Source organism: Erpetoichthys calabaricus, chromosome 10 (assembly GCF_900747795.2).
Source record: "Erpetoichthys calabaricus chromosome 10, fErpCal1.3, whole genome shotgun sequence".
Lineage (NCBI taxonomy): Eukaryota > Metazoa > Chordata > Cladistia > Polypteriformes > Polypteridae > Erpetoichthys > Erpetoichthys calabaricus.
Window position 1 is genome coordinate 115539767 of NC_041403.2, and position 15202 is coordinate 115554968.

Below are 15202 nucleotides of genomic sequence, written 5' to 3' on the forward strand. Positions count from 1 at the left end.
ATTTGTCTGTATGCTGAATGTGAAATGGACTGCGTGGTTGCATTGTGTTTGGTACCTCATATCTCACAAGTTCAGTCCCCGTCCATTGTTTATGTGAAGTTCTTCATGTGTCTGCATGAGTTCTCTTCCAGGTAGTCCTTTTTTCCTGCCATATCTCCAAACATATATTGGTTATGTTAATTACACTGGTATGCACCAAATCCTTTAAGTGTGCTGAGTCCATTTCTGAAATTGGAATTTCTCTACCATAAACCATTTCTGCAAGATACCAGATTCAGTAAAAAAGGTGTTTTGGAAAAATGTTTTACGTTGCTTTATTGGAAAAGTATTTTTCATGCTGACAATGTTATTTGAAGTATATTTTCAGCTGAAAAATGGTAGACTCATTCATTCTTAATGTTACTTGAAGTTGAAACAACCCAAAATCAAATATTTGCTGCACATTTGTTGCTCTTAATCAGTATTTTTTCTCACTTCTTTTTCTTTCAGGATATTTAAATATTTCATATTTAGAATGCTAGGAAGGTTCCTTTTTACTGTCCAGAACAGAGAAAGATGTTGTTTCATTGGCTTTTACTGAAATACAGTATGTGAGGACAGGTTGATCTATCCATTGTCTTGGCCAAGTAAGCAAATGGTAAAAGAATACAAACATTTCTTTTACTAAGAAAAAAAAAAGTTTGCCACAGTTTACCTGGGAATACAAAGGTGGAACACTGGCAGGAATGAGTCGAGAAGCTTCTCTCTTCTTATATAGCACTTGGGTTCCACATGACTTTAGCAATTTATTTCTAACATTCTCATGTAGATTTATTCCCCAAGAGCATGGACATTGGGGAGGCTCTACCAGAACTCTGCTCAAATGGAGAAACGATATAGTGGAAAGTGGAGCAAGTCTACGTTAGCAGACATCTGTTGGTCATTCCACTGTGAAACACCTTCAGAGAATTATAATTATACCAAGTGACTACTTTTTGTAAGTAATAATTATATTTAAAGCAATTATACAGTATGTGTGATTGATTATTATCTAAAGAATTCATTTTTAAAATATATTAGAACAGAATAGAAAGCCTTTATTATCATTGTTAAATAATTTACAATGAAACTACAAGCACCACTCCAAATGGGTGCAAAAGCAGACCGACACTACTTTTGTGAAAAAGAAACCCAAACGCTACAAACACATAAAACAAAAAAGAAGAACAACAAAAAAAAACTGTAATATTATATATAAAAGTATACTTAAAAAGAAAAAATAAAATAACAATCAAACCATTAATAATAATTAAATAATACCATTTCACTGGGGAGTAGCTGCACAAGAGCAGCAACAGTATGTATGAGTCTATTTCCTAGCACTGACCAAAAATGATTTAATCCGCCTTAATTTGCTTATTTTTGTTCAATGTATTTATGGCCATTGGATAGAAACTGTTTCTGAATCGCTCAGTCCATACTTTCAAAGATCTAGAACGGCAACCAGAGGGCATCAGTTCAAAGAGAATGTGACCACGGTGTGAAGGATCCTTAATGATGTTTATATCTCTGGTGAAATAGCGGGAGCAGGCAATATCTTCCAGGGAGGGCAGACAAAAGCCTGTGATTTTTTTGTGCTGTGTTTATGACTCTCCAGAGAGCCTTCTTGTCTGTTTCCATGCATCCGGCATACCTTACTTTGATGCAGTATGCCAGGATTCTCTCAATGGTTGAACAAAATAAAGCCACCAATAGTTGCATTTCCTGAGGACTGAAAAGATTACAATATGCAAGCTTTTTTGAGAAAGCTTAGGCCCCTTCTTCAGGCAAGATGTAACTGAAGAAGGGGCCTGAGTTGCCTCAAAAGCTTGCATATTGTAATCTTGTTAGTAAGCCAATAAAAGGTGTCATTTTGCTTGACTTCTCACTGCATTCATAATGGCTAAAACGGTACAACACCCTAGTACTACTGAGCACTCCCAGAAAGTCCAGTTTCTATTGCACTTTTTGACCATTGCTTTTTTCCCCTAAAAATGTATTTATTTATCTTTTTTTTTATTTTAACCCTTCATTTCTCAAAAACTGGATGCAATTCTGTTGCCAGATTTGGATTCGGCACTCTCAAATCTATAGTTTTTGATGAAAGTGAAAGTTTTTTTTTTTTTTGCTGAACAATGTTATTAGCCCTACAAGTTCAGGTCTCTGCGGTGGGTTGGCACCCTGCCCGGGATTGGTCCCTGCCTTGTGCCCTGTGTTGGCTGGGATTGGCTCCAGCAGACCCCCGTGACCCTGTGTTCGGATTCAGTGGGTTGGAAAATGGATGGATGGATGGAAGTTCAGGTCTGTTTCCTGCTTTGTGCCCTATACTGCTGGGATGGGCTGTAGGCTCCCACCTCCCTGGAATGGATTAAGGCAGTTTGAGAATGACTGACTGACTAAATGAACTGAAGTCACATGGTGGTGTCATGGCTAAGTGATTTGACCTGGAACCACAAGGGTGCTAGTTAAATTGTCACCTCAACCTTGACTCTAAATTTTAAAATCTTTGTCAACAGCTTTGGAGCTTTGGTGTATCCACATAGCATCAGCTAAGTATATAAGAAAAAGATTCTTTCTGTCTGCGGTGGGCTGGCACCCTGCCCGGGATTGGTTTCTGCCTTGTGCCCTGTGTTGGCTGGGATTGGCTCCAGCAGACCCCCGTGACCCTGTGTTCGGATTCAGCGGGTTGGAAAATGGATGGATGGATGGATTCTTTCTGTGGAACTTTGTAATGTCCAGATAAATAAGCAAATAAATGGATGAACAGAAGTAAATGCACCATTGGATTAAAATTATACAGTGCATATACTGTACAGCATACAGTATATGACCATTTTTTTATGAGTAGCTAGAAACATTTAAAGAGCTCTTAAACTAAATGGCTCATTCTAATTTAAAGTTAAATATTGCTTACTCTGTGATGGAGCTAGAAGTGGACTTTCTGCTGAGCTCTCCCATTCATTTCAGGCTGGAGTAAGTCATTTTTGGCAGGGGGGATTTTCCAACAGAAAGAGTGCAGCTGTGCTTCAATTGTTCTCCTGCGCCCGGTTCGTCTCCAGGTTGGGGGCCTGGCTATCATTAATAAACATCAAGAGAGGGTCCACAAGGGAGTGTACAGGCAGCTGTGACTGCCCACCAATTACTCCCTAACAATGCCGTTTGGCAATAAAAATTACCCACGTGCCTTAAAAAGAAAAGCCCTCCACCATCAGATTTATGTTACAGCTGAGAAGTAATTAGTACCAGTGTGCAAGAATGTGAAATTAGCCAATGCTGTGGGGCACACTGATGTTTGCAGAGATATAGTGGAAAAATGCTGAGAACTCAGAAATAGTGAATCCTACTGATATCGATTGGCAAGAGGTCAGGGGAGTCTTTTACTAGTAAGCACTGATGTCCAATAAGTCTGGAAAGGATTCTGAGACTCTAGAGAAAGAACAGTCTAGAAAGCAATTCAGAGCACTGCACGCTGGCATCATTAACCTGTGCTACATTTTCAGTCCTGTTGTCTCTTTGCTTCTTTCTTTTCAGTTAATCATTCTGGTGATCTCAGCACAGAAGTCTTGTGCCAAGGCATAGTGAATAGAGCAGTTAATGTGTAATTTATAGGAAGAAGAGTGTCATACAAATGATAGATGTAAAGACATGGTTGGACTGAAATTAGAGACATAATTGGAATTAAACAAGTTGATAATAAACAAGAATGAGGGACAAGAGAAGTATGTGGTGAGAAGGCAAAAGTTTAAAACAAAATTAAATAGAGTTTGTCAAGTGCACGGCTAAACAAAGGGATCACAAGAAGGACTGAGAGGGACTCCCAGAGACTCTCCTGTATGTCTTTGTATTCCCCAGCTCAACTAAGCCCTCTCTGTTTAAAAGGACCCTAAACAGGTTTAAAATTGCACCAGGGCTTCAAACCCCATTAACATCTTTATCATTAAACTAGATTTTCTCTGGCTATTTCTTAGCCTTATTTTACAAGTTATAGCTGAAACATGTAAACATGTAAAAGTACAAAATACATGAATATAAACAAAAGAATGTTGGCTATGATGCTACTTAAGAATCAAGTAATAATCAATGAGCCTTTGATGAAGGACAGCTAGTGTTCCTTTTTAGGCAATGGCACACTATGTTTTACTTGAAAATTAAAAAGCTTAAATGATCTTTAAGTTTTGAAGCAATTCTGTCATCACTTGATAAAATGATTTAGCTTACTTTAAATCCAACCCTGAGAAAGAAATCTAAGTTCTTTAAACAGCAATAAATAATTCATTCTGCAAACAGCAACAGTGTTTGGAAATCACAGTCCATTTTATGTTAACTTTACTACATGGCATTAATTATTTTTGCAGATACTTGCAGCCACCATTTGTTTGGGATGTGTTTGAAGTCATACAGCTTATAGAGAGCCAGCAAAGTGTCATGCAGACAAACTGCTAATTCAACACACATTCACACCATTGCTGTGTGGGTTGTGTTAACCAAAACACATTCCAAATTGAAATGTCAAAGCATATTTGTCCAGCATACGTAAGTCACTAGTTTTTCTTTACTTATTTATCACTAGCTTCTAACATTTCCTTTTTTGTCAGTCTCCTCCTAATACAGAGAAGTGTCAGAACCAAATCCAACTGCACAGCAGCAACACCATGGACAAGGTATGTCCCCAAATTGTAGAAAATCAAAGTTTGTCACAGGAAACACTAATGAACACAGGCTCATTCACTCTTACAGTGCGGTGCCCATTTCAGGATATCCTCATCCCTCCAACAAAACGTCATCCTTTTTCTGGCAAAACTCCATTGTGGTATGTGAGTGAGATCTCTGCTTCACCTTCCAGCCAAGGTGCCAGAACAATGAAAAGATCTGTACAGTTTATTAATGAATCTTAAAGTCTACATCAAATAACTCTCTCTGTTTATGGCTCAGATGTGGCAATGGACTACTTATTAGCAAATAACCCAAACACATTTTCCTGCAATAAACAAAGTAATACAATTTATTGATAACATAAGGATAATAGAAAATAGATATATGCAAAAATAAAAACAAAGACAATAGAAAACAACACAAAACATAAATCTGCGCTAGCTTAGTTTGATCCTTTTCACTTTCATATAGAAAAAGGCACATACCTTATGAATTCTATTTCCTTAATTCTTACCTAAAGAAGCATTCATGAAAATATTCTCTTAGAAATCTTTCAGCCTGTCAAGATTGAAAACATCCTTAGCTATTTATTAAATTTCTAGTGCCTACACCACGATGGACTTTTTCTCATGTAGCATCCTCTGTTGAAGCAGACTGGCGCAGGCACCTTTTAGCCCCAATGAAGGCACTCAGAGACTCAGGACAGACAGCAGAATTGTACGGCACACATTATTATTGTAATTGTTATGCTGATGACACCCAGCTCTATCTCACTAGCAAACCTACTGTTACCTTTCCACCCTCCTCACTTATTGATTGCATAGCAGAAATCAAATCCTGGTTTTCTTTAAATTTTCTTAAATTAAATAGTGAGGTTCTCCTCATTGGTACAAAATCAACATTATCCAAAACTGATCATTTTTCATTTGTTATTGATAATTCCTCTGTCTCCCCTTCTGCACAGGTTATGAGTCTGGGTGTCATCCTTGACCGTACTTTATCCTTTCAGTCCCACATCAATAACATCTCCTGGTCTACATATTTCCACTTGCGTAACATTAATCGTATTCGCCCCTCCCTCACTCCCCACACCACTGCTATCCTTGTTCATAGCCTTGTCACTTCTCGTCTGGATTATTGCAATTCCCTTTTCTTCGGTCTTTCTCGCAAATCTCTTTATAAGCTTCAACTGGTCCAGAATAGAGTCCCCTCTATTCACCATATCACTCCCGTTTTGCAGCAGCTTCACTGGCTTCCAGTTAAGTTCCGCATTCAATTCAAAATTCTTCTGTTAACTTTTAAGGCTTTCCACAACCTTGCCCCTCCATATCTGTCTAACTTCCTCCATGTTGCCATTCCCTCTCGTACCCTTAGATCCTCTTCCTCCATCCATTTGACTGTCCCTTTCATCCGTCTTACCACTATGGGGAGCAAAGCATTCAGTTGCTCTGCTCCCCAGCTCTGGAACTCACTACCAACTACCATCAGAGCTTAGCAATATTGAATCATTTTAACTTTTGAAATTTAATTTAAAACTCATTTGTTTAAGACTGCTTTTTCTCTTTAATTACAATTGCTCTGTCTGATTTTAATTTTTGTATTTTAGTTTTGTTTATAATCTGTGTTTTATCTATTGTTTGGTGAGTTTAGAAAGGCACCTACAAATAAATAAAATGTATTATTACATACAGACTCAATTCAGATTTTTTGAGCCTTGATCCTTAGGCATCTCTTACATTTATTACAGTACTTATCATGCAAGCCATTATTCATCCTCATCTGACTCCTATCATTTCACTGCTCTAATCTTGCCTCTAATTAATTCTACTAATATTTCTTAGCTAAGGTGGTGTCAAACCCCTCTCTGTCCATCATTTCTGTTTGACAAGGCCTATGCTTACTCCCCACTGGCTCGACACTTGCTACCAGTATTTACAGCCAAAGAGTTCACATTCCCTCTCTAAGCGACGGGCACATCTTTCTCCAGCTCTCCTGCACGTTTAAGTTTTGGTTTAATGAACTATTATTGGTTTCTAGCTCATACAGAATAATACAAAATATGCAGGCATAAGCATTTTCAATCCTAACTCTTACATCTTAATACTTAGTAAAACATTTTGTCTACTTTTCTCATGTCATTATAATACTTTTCTAATACGTAGAGATTACCAATTTTAAGAACATATTTTTCTATGCCTCCTGTACAAATTTTAACTTTTCTAGTACAGTACATTGTGAAGGGTATGGGTGCATTTAAAGATCATGTTAAAATATAGATGATGCATTCAACATATCTACTTGCAGTATGTATTTGCTTAGTTATATTTTAAAACTTGCACATGATACACTTTCTTTATTGAAATATGGGAAAATCCATCTATCTATTTTCTAAACGTGTTTTCCATAACAGTCACAGCAAGCTAGAGCCATCCCATTAAACATCTGGCACATGGAAAAAACAATCCCTGGACTGGGTGCCAGCCCATCACAAGGTAAACAGAAACCAGAGAGCATATCGGGGTCCAATTTAGCATCACCAGTCCACCTATCCTTCATGACTGTAAGCATCTGAAAGAATCGGCAAGTATGTGCAAACTCTACATAAGGAGGCACCTTGTGTCCTGGTCTCCTTGTTGCAAGGCAGCAGCACCACCTTAACATGGGAACAGTTTATATTAAGTGGTTAAAATAATAGAAAAATGCATCATCATCCTAAAATGCGCATTATGCTACTCAAATGTTAAATAATAGAAAAATAAAAATGTTGCTTTACACATCAAGGATGTGAACATTATTGTTTTATGCTAAACAATTAAGAAATTTGCAAAATGAAGAATTTAAAAGTGTAGATTACAAATAATATTATACTGTATAGGCAAAGCAGAATAAGGGGTAACAAAGCTGCAGGGTGCAGGAGTTTCAAGGAAAAACAAGTTTTGAATGGGATGAACACAATCGGCTGTCTAACATGTCCCAGCCCATGTAAACCCGAAGATGTGTATATACCTTAAAATCAAGACTGACAGGTACTTAAAACAAACAATTAAAACAATCGAGCAGTTTAACATGTCAGGTCAGGTCAGGTTGGAGAGTATACCCTGGTACAGCGCATTGCTGTACCCACCACACAACGAAACCGCTCAGGATCCTGATTGGCAACCCCCCAGGCAGACATGCAGTTCAGTCCCATCCTCTGGAAACAACCCTCTATCTACCACAGCCAGGTGTTACGTGGGTGTCCCCTTGGCCTGGTCCAGCCGCCCAGGTCCTCACCAATGAGAATCACGCCACATAACTGTAGTGCCGTAACTGACTCTCTCTCACAATGCAGGTAATGTGTCTCATTCAAGGCTCATTCGACACAAAGTCAAACCAGAGGTGCTCAAGGATTCACTGAAGAGACACAGTAATGAAGGAATCCAGTCTTCGTCTCAGGTCACTGGTTAGCGTCCATGTCTCACAATCACATAGCAAGACAGGAAGCACCAGGACTCTAAAGACTTGGACCTTCGTCCTTTTGCATAGATATCAGGATGGCCACACAACCCTTTCCAGCAACCTCATGACCTTCATTTAACATGTCGACAGTGTAAAAATGATTGACAGCTAACCTGTCCCCTTTCAAAGCATTCAGTTTTTTTTTCTTACATGAGTTAATGAGGGAGGAGAGTAATTTAGGAAGAGGTCAGATGCAGGAAGGTGGATGGCGTTTTGTCAAACTGTGAAGTGCAGTTGGTGTTTTTTAAAAGGTTGGAGGATGGATGCTGTTTTGAAAGAGGTAGGAGGGAGAATGGGGTAGGATATTCCTAAAATAGACACAAGTTTATGGGGCTAACTTACAGACAGGTATTAACCTAATATACACATTTTGGGGATATCGGAAAAATGACACACAAATGCAAAGAAATCATGCAAACTTCACCCATAGAGCTGTGAGGCAGCTGCATTAGCCACTGTTGCCTTCCATACTAACCTGAAATATTCAATCCCCAGTTGTTTATATAAGTAAAAATATCACACCGCATAAAGAAATACAAAAATCCAGATAGATGGAGTTGGTTTTGATGCATTAATATTTAGACACAAAATTTCTGCTGCTATAGATGGTTCCACAAATATTAATAAATCATGTCTTACTTTAAATGTATCTTTTGACAGTTTTAGTTACAAATGTTATTTGCTCATCTCCTCTGCTGTTTTATATCATATCATAATCACACTAGTTCTGTACATTTTGGCATTATTATTAATTCAAAAATCTTTTTTTTTAGTGAGCAATTAGTTACATTTTAATAACATCTATTTTCCACTTAGAAAATTTTGACATGGCTGTCATAACCTTATTCTATTTTTAATTTTGATTTTTCAGCTACTTGAAATAAGTAAGGACCCATTGGAATTTTTTTGAAGAATGGTTATAACTTCTATTAATTTTGAAACAATTCAGTCCCCATACCAAGGTCCAGGGTTTTAGAGATTTTCTTAAGTGTCACCATACAACAAAATGAAATGCTAGTAACTCCTCCATACAGGTTTTATTTATTGCCTTTTGAATTTACAGAAACTTTTTTGCAAGCTTAATTATTACATGACATGCTGTTAGAGCCATTTGTTAGTTGTTTAGGTTATTTTAAGTTGATAGAAGTATTTTTTTAAGTTATTTTAAATGTTTGCCTATATCTTAGTGCATAGTATATGGGACATTATATAACCCCCACAAGCTAAATTGAAATGGCATATTCTAAATATTTCTTGTCTCTCTGAGTGCAGATTAGTCCCAGTTAGTGACCTGCCAATTTCAAACCGGGCCCAGTTGTATGTGACATAATGTGCTCAACTGAATGTGCCAGCACCATGCATATAGAATGTACTGAATGTATTAAGTAAAGCAAAGAGAAATAACTCATCCTTAAGTATAGAAAACAACTGAAGTTTAACAAGAAAAAGTTAAGTTCAAAGAAGAAGCATTTATTCCTTTTTTGCCTTTTAATTCTGCATGTGCATCAACTTTTTCATCTATTCTTGTGTGAACTATTTACTTTGAATTTTCATTATCCCTTTACTGGGCTGAGAATTTTCTTTTGGTACGAGTTTGACTCAGACTTGATCCTGCCTTACCAACTCAGCAGCTACACATAATGCAAACCTGTTATTGCTTACTTAAAATGACAATTCTCCAAATTAGCATACACATTGAATGATGATAAGACACTATAAATATTGCATATACTAAAAATGTGAATCCTTTGATATGTGGGAATACAGTCCATCATAGAATATTATCACTCATATACTCACACAGATTCTCACTGAATTCTTAAAATGGATTAAAATAGTAAAATACTAGGGCCATATTTATGAGTAATGCGATGGACTGGCACCCTGTCCTGGGTTTGTCCCAGCCTTGTGCCCTATGCTGGCGGGGATAGGCTCTAGTCATCTGTGCCCCTGGACTGGATTAAGTGGGTTAGAAAATGACATGACGTATTTATGAGTATCTGGACAATTCAATTACTGACACCAAACAAAAAAGAGGAACTGAAATCCAGTAAGGGATTCCACAGGAACACATAAAGAAAATGCAGATTTTATAGTCCCAGGCAGGAAGAAGTGGGTTGGTAGGTGCTCTTAGGTGTAACTTAATTATTTCAATGATCAGGTTTAATGGAAACTGCATCTCCTAATCTGTTTAAGAATCAGACAGAATACACACACACATCATGCTACACAGCAATGCTTCGACTCTGGTAGCTGTCACTCTGTTATACCAACAGACGATATAATCTGTCACTGAACGCTGGACAAATGCCAGCTAGCATGGCCACACAGCTCATGGTTTGTGACATGTTGTGCTTCATTTCTCATGGAATGTGCTCTTGGTCAAAGGATTCTTGGGATGAATTTGTATGTCTTCGCTGGTGAATTATGCTGTTTCACTTGGGTTCAGTCCTCTTCACAGATTACTTACTATCTCTGCTAAGGCTGTACATTCTCTCCATGCCCATACGAGGTTGTATAACTGCTGTTCATTCTGCATTTGATTTTTAATAACTGATGACTCTGCAAGGCAGAGTTGGGCATTTTGTGAAAGCATGCAATCTGATGGAGTTGTACTCCTACCGTCAACGTTAACAATCAATTTTTGTGTAGCCATTCAAGCTGTTATGATATATTTTTGAATTAAGGTGAGCTTAATTATGTAAGGCCTCTTTAAAAAAGTATGTTTATTTAGCTATAGTCCTACTTTGATGCATTTTCAATGTGTCTCAAAGTACAATTTATTGGCTCTATTCAAAATTCGGAGTTCACAGTGGCCAATTTAAAAAAGAGTTATGTGCAAGATTTTGGGGTTGTAGGTCATAATCTGGAAATGGGAAGTGTTTTTTTATAAATGGCTTAATGGTCATGCAGTTTTTTCATTTTCTCTGTCTCAATAAGTGGATGCCTCTCCTCACATGTGATGGTCCAGTTTATTAGCCACTAACTGAGTGAGTGCTGCAGAAGTTCCCACCCTGAATCTCGTCTTTAATGACTTTATGCTTCTCAGTGTAGTGGTAGCAGCAACACTCTTTTTTAAAAAAAGACAGTGCTCTATACCACTGGCCACATTTAGAAGAGCTGTTCATTCTTAAGGACATCAGACAAAACAGGTCATTATGTAAACTTTATACAGTACCATCAGCATATCGGGACTCTTCCTCAAATTTATAAACACACATGGAAGCAAGTTGATTTTTAAACCAAAATACAGCATGTTCAAAATACATTAAAAAAAAAAATTACAAGAATTTTACTGTAGCTTGTTCATCTGTGGTTTGTGTTTTTATATGCTGGTTCTGTGCTGATTGTACTTCTCTGATGTCGACATGATTCAAAAGCCTTTTCTTTTCTAATACACTTTTTAAGCTTTTTTCTCCACTCAAGTTTTTGCCATCTCAAATTAGTCTTTATAACAAGAACTACAGACTTCATTGTGAGCTGATATTTACAGGTCATTTAGATCACTTGCTTGCATGTCTTTGTTGTCATGATGTAATTTTTACATATTTTAGTGTTTTTAAATTTACTGGTTACTTCAGTGAATGATCTGCTAGTGCAATGGGTTTAGCATGCTGAATATTTTTTTAATAATAACCTAAAATAATATAGAAGCCTTATTGTATTATTTTAACTTGTAATTAGTATAGTGCATATATATTTAAAAAAATATGTTGACTTGTTTTGTAACAGATTTAAATCTCATTTTGGGGAGGAAGAATATGAGGCATTTTGTAGTTGATGAAGGGCCTAGTTTGGTAGAAGTACACAACAACAGTTACAGTCTGAAACCATCGGGGCTGTGGTGCTATATATTTGGATTTTGATTTGAATATGAAAATGCTTTCATATCTGCTAGAAAGCCACAAACGCTGTATTCTTCTATCATATTTGTTCTATGTCTGGAATTTTATTGCTTAATCAATCGACTTTTTTAATAAAAAAATTGACAGTAGCATGTAAGCTTTTATTTTATTTTATTTGAAGAGAATTACATTCCATACAATCAAGTCACGCAAATGATGTCATAGTCAAACAAAGAAAAAAAAAGATATAAAGAAAAAGAAAATCCAAAAGTTAAAAGAAGAAAGCAGGATCAAAAAGAGGCAAAACTTAACAAGGCAGAATTCAACCTCCACCCAAAACATGTTAAAGTTTTACATGAAAAAAACTGTTTTAAAACAAATTAAATATAAAGAACTTAGCAGTCTGATTGAATTCACATTTTAATTATCATTGTGTACTTCTAGCAATAAAAATATGTCATCTGCTTCCATAACTTTAAATTAAACTTTCATTCCGGTGGAGGGCAGCATAATGTGACTTGCAATTAATGATGGGCCCCCTTTTGCTAGAAGTGTACAGTAATAATTACAAGTTGTAATCAATAAGCTGCTATCTGCTTTGTTCATATGTTCTTATAAATTGTTTTTTTTTTGTATTTAATAGAAATGTACTGGCTCAATTTATTTGAAATGTAATTGCCTGATAAAGTGCAATACAGCATTCACGATATCCTGTATATAAACTGTACATATATATATATATATATATATATATATATATATATATATATATATATATATATATATATATATATATATATATATAAATATATAGTGTGGCACCCAGCTGGGGTTCCTACCCAGACGGGATGCCCAGGAGGACCGGAGGAGGGCTTGTGCCTCCTCCAGAACACAAGGGGGCATCCGCCCTGGTTGCTTTGGGGGCCACGGGTACAGAACATGGAAGCTCAACCCTGTAGGGGCCCGTGGTCACCGCCAGGGGGCGCCCCGATGCCTTGGGAGCCCTGGACCTCAGTACTTCCGCCACACAGGGGTGTGACTACAGAAACCCTCAGGAAGCACCTGGAGTCCTTCCGGTGTGTATAAAAGGGGCCGCCTCCCTCCAGTCAGGGGCAAGAGTCGGGTGGAAATGGACGAAGCTTGGTGTAGAGGAGTGGAGGCGGACCAGAGACTGAGAGAAGGCATTGTGTTGTGGCCAGGACTGAAGGGGTGATTGGTGCTGCGGCACTGGGTATTGTGCTCACTACTGTTGTAAATATTAGTGTAAATAAACGTGTGTGGTGAATCAACATGTCTACCTGTCTGTGTCCGGGCTGTTCCCCACAATGGCATCCCAGATGGAACTCTCTGCCTGTTAAAAGGCAAGGACCCCTAAAAAATAATTTTGTGGGCAGTCCGGAGCAGCAGGTTACCCCACACACGCGCTGCGGGAGTGACGCATGCACAACCCCACGAGAGTGATTCACCTCATGGCCCGACACCGGTCCACTAAACTGCCATGTTCCCCTGGTGTGGGGAAAAGATCAAGGATGTTGCCGGAGTGCAGCGAGCTCCAGCAGGCACACTGTTGCTGAGGACGTCTGGAACGGCAGCACGGCGAGGACGGCACCACAGAGAGACGAGACCCGGGAGGTGAGTACCCTGCCTAATGGCTATCAGCCCCGTGGGGGCAAGCTTACCTTTTGTGTTGCAACTGCCTGGGTCTGCGTCAGTGGCAGCGGTGTGCCGCTCCTCAGGCTGTTGTCAGCGCCGAGGCGGCAGCATGTGGTGCCACGAGAACGGAGTCGCTGCAGCTCGACAAGCCTCAGCAGCTGCTAGGCTCCAGGAAAGCACATCACTGCACCAGGAGAAAGAGAAACAGAGCCAAAATGGCCGCGGACCGGAAGTCCCTCCCCGTGACAGGCAAGGGATTGGACGGTGTGTCCTGTGAGCCCGCCAATGATTGGATGCAGGCGGGCCCAAGGAGTGTCAATCCCGGGCTGAGGAAGGACCCGACAGGGCCTTTGGGAAGGCCCCTCAGAGAGCAGCCGGTGGATATGCCTGACAAAAAGGTAAGGCAACTGCCGACTGACTCTATGTGCTTGCCAGCAGCTCTGCGTGAGCTGGAGGAATGCCTGCAGCCCGCAGAGTCGCTTTTACAGGTGGTACGCGTCCTCCGGAGAGGACTGAAGGAGCTGGAGGTGAAGACGGCCGCGTCCGTGATGACGCTACGACAGTGGGCGGATCGGCGTGGCGCTGGAGTCTTCAGCCGGAGGGATGCGGCGGAGAAGGTAAGGGAGACCGACTCCGTACAGAGAAGGGGAGATCCCACCGATGGGGCCCGTGACATCCGTGATCGGAACCATGTCGGTGGGTCTCCAACAGTGGATGTGGCGGTGCAGGCTGTTCGCAAAGTAAGGGGAGTGACAGCGAGAGGGCAGACAGGAGAGGGGCTGATAAGTGCCTTGGGTCCTAGCGCCCGACGCCCCGAGCCCGCGGCAGTCTCCCGTCATTCTGCATGGACGCAGACGGACACGGGGCTCCGCGTTTGCCATGCGCAGACTCAAACTGTCGGGGCATCCAAGAGGGAAAGGGGGGACCGAGGGGTGAACACGGTTCCTCCAACAAGAAGGGACGTGCAGCTGGGTGCACACGTCCAGAGAAGGGCCACTCCCCAGAGCCAGTGGAAAGGAAAGACATGCAGGTGGTCCCATCAGTATTGACATCCGGAGGGACACGCAACCCACGGAGGGGGTTCCGAGCAGGCAAGTTCCGGGGTCCTCGTCAAAGGGGGGAGCGCTGGAAGGGTGTCCAGGCAGCGGCTCTGCCCCCTTGTTTCTGTCTGTTGCAGGACTGGACCCGGGACGAGCAGTAGGACCTGCTTCTTGGGAAGCCGACCCTCCTAAGATGGACCGTCTGGCAGGACGACACTGCACTGGCGATGGGGCAGCCCCACGACTGGTGGAAGGCGTGAGTGGCACAAAACAGAGGGGCGCCAAGACCTCGGAGAGGGGGCCGACGAAAAGAGTTCCAGGGTGCCGGATTGGACCCTGGACAAAGAACTGGACCCTCTTTGGGGTTGAAGCATCCTCATGGATTGTGTCACTCAGACCAACGGGTCTTCACTGGCGTTGGGGCACTGTGGCACCTGGCTGGGGTTCCTACCCGGACGGGATGCCCAGGAGGACCGGAGGAGGGCTTGTGCCTCC

General features: G+C 40.4%; 1 long non-coding RNA gene across 1 annotated transcript in view; it reads right to left on the minus strand.

The window, feature by feature from the left end:
* The window catches only part of LOC114658563 (uncharacterized), a 78631-nt gene extending 64792 nt beyond the window's left edge, over nucleotides 1-13839 (minus strand). Inside the window, exon 1 of the long non-coding RNA XR_003717415.1 lies at nucleotides 13694-13839. This is a non-coding gene — a long non-coding RNA (uncharacterized LOC114658563). The remainder of the gene's footprint in view (nucleotides 1-13693) is intronic.
* Between the last annotated feature and the right edge of the window lie 1363 nt (nucleotides 13840-15202).